The sequence below is a fragment of the Schistocerca americana genome, chromosome 4 (assembly GCF_021461395.2).
Source record: "Schistocerca americana isolate TAMUIC-IGC-003095 chromosome 4, iqSchAmer2.1, whole genome shotgun sequence".
Classification (NCBI taxonomy): Eukaryota; Metazoa; Arthropoda; class Insecta; order Orthoptera; family Acrididae; genus Schistocerca; species Schistocerca americana.
This window is the reverse complement of record NC_060122.1, coordinates 727112060-727114531: the sequence shown is the minus strand read 5'-3', so window position 1 is coordinate 727114531 and position 2472 is coordinate 727112060. Positions and strand designations below refer to the sequence as shown.

The 2472-nt window shown below is 44.1% G+C and overlaps 1 non-coding gene across 1 annotated transcript; it reads left to right on the top strand.

Moving 5' to 3' along the window:
• The first annotated feature begins 1152 nt into the window (after positions 1-1152).
• On the top strand, positions 1153-1227 carry Trnas-cga. Its single transcript has one exon. It is a non-coding gene; the product is annotated as a tRNA-Ser (tRNA).
• Positions 1228-2472: the final 1245 nt, after the last annotated feature.

Here is a 2472-nt window from a genome sequence, read left to right as displayed (position 1 = left end):
GCCGTTCGTCTATGTGACAGCGTATGTAGACGCGACCACCCACCTACTGGAACAAGAAGCGTGGTTCATCCGAATTGTAGACACGTTTCCATTAACCCAAGTTCCAACCTCTTTATCGTAGGCACGCTCCAAAAGCCACTCCGCAATCGCAGTCTCGTCGTCACTTATACGCCTTCCGTTTGTTTACTTCGTAAAGGCAAATGGTGCACATGTACCGAGCGAGACCCGCTGGATTTAAAGGTCTCATTCCTTTGTCTGAGCTGAGTGAGGGGGTAAGAAGTTTGAATACAACACGAGCGCTTGTTCAAAATGTGTGTGAAATCTTATGGGACTTAACTGCTAAGCTCATCAGTCCCTGAGCTTACACAATACTTAACCTAAATTATCCTAACGTCAGACACACACACCAATGCCCGAGGGAGGACTCGAACCTCCGCCGGGACCAGTCGCACAGTCCATGATTGCAGTGCCTCAGACCGCACGCACGCACGCACGCACGCACACACACACACACACACACACACACAAACACACACACACACACACACACACACATATATATATATATATATATATATATATATATATATATATATATATGACGTTTTATGTATTACAGTACTTCTGTACTAGTAACTGTATTCGCAATAAATTTCACAGACAGTATCCACGTATACCGCGGATGTACCTAGAAAATAATATCTTTGTATGACACATAGATAAGGTGATACGACGTCATAAAAGCTGAGATAGGTGAAAATGCCGCATCATGCATGATATTCTAATACATTTACTCTTTATTAGTAAGATACTCCTAGAGGCGAGTCAGGTTAAGCAAGTCCCTGACATCTGACAGCGCTTTTGACAGCTTTCAACCATGATGCTGTAAGCGCAAACGATAGCTGTCAACAGAGATATGAAAAGGTGTTGCCATAGACACACGAAGCAGCTGCGCCCAGCGTACGCCGAAACTATCGGGGATCATACAATGAAATTTTCACTCTAAAGCGGAGTATGCGCTGAATTGAAACTTCCTGGCAGATTAAAACTGTGTGCCGGACCGAGACTCGAACTCGGGACCTTTGCCTTTCGCGGGCAAGGTAGGAGACGAGGTACTGGTGGAATTAAGCTGTGAGGACGGGGCGTGAGTCGTGCTTGGGTAGCTCAGTCGGTAGAGCACTTGCCCGCGAAAGGCAAAGGTCCCGAGTTCGAGTCTCGGTCCGGCATACAGTTTTAATCTGCCAGGAAGTTTATTTATCGGGGATCATGTTTCTCAATCTGAATGCTATAATTACGCGTTTGTACATTATGAATACATTTTTGTACGACTTTTTCATAATTTCAAAGATAATTTCACGAATAAAGGGAAATGAATTTTTTTCGATACGTCGCTACACAAACAGTTAATTTTTTGTCATATATATTCGTGAAATCACCTTTGAAATTGTGAAACTACAAAAATCTATTCATAATGTAAACATGCTTAATTATAGCATTCAGATTGAGAAACATGATCCCTGATAGATTCTGTACGCTGGGCGCAGCTGCTTCGCGTGTCTACAACGCGATTTTGTGAGCTTCTCTGTGGCAACACCTCTTCGTAGCTGTATAGACGGCTATGGTTTTGTGCTTACAGCATCAGTGTTGAAAGCTGTCAAAAGCGCTGTCAGATATCAGGGATTTCCCTGAGGTGACTCGCCTCTAGAAGTGTCGTAGTAGTAAATAATAAATGTATTACAACTTCATGCATGATGCGGCATTTATCACATTCTCAGCGTGTATGACGACGTATCACCTTATCTGTGTGTCATACAAAGATATTATTTTCTATGTACATCCTCCAGTATACGTGGATACTGCCTGTGAAATTTGTTGCGAATACAGTTAGAACGGAAGTAATACACCAAAACGATGCAACAGTTTTTCTCGCATCACATTGTCTGTGACGTCATACCTCCTGAACTATGATAGGTAGTTGTTAGTCCCATAATGATTGTTGCCTGATGGTAAGGTATGTGTGTACAAAGTTTGGTTCAGTGGTTTTGCAGGAGACTTGGAACAAAAACACACACACCCACTATATATATATATATACCATCTGCAGAAACACAGAAATCAGTCATGGGATGAATCTCTGTAGAAAATTCTCATTCACGTATAAACACGTGGCCTGCAGCTACACAAACGGGGCACCTTGCGCTAACAGAGGGCCAGAGTCGGTGCTATATGACTAAACGTTTGGACTTCCAGTAACAGCAAAACACATAAGCGATGTAAGAGAAACGGCGCGACAGACGTTCTCTGCACGCAGAGTACCTGAAAGGTCATGAACATGGGGAAGAAAACGCGAAAGATGCTGTTGTGTGGTGCGAGCAGGGAGTGCAGTGGCGAGCTTAGCGGAGGAGGCTTTGCTGGGCACAGATGGTGTACACAGCTCGGGCCGGCCCTGCGAGGTCGGGTTTCAGGCAGCTG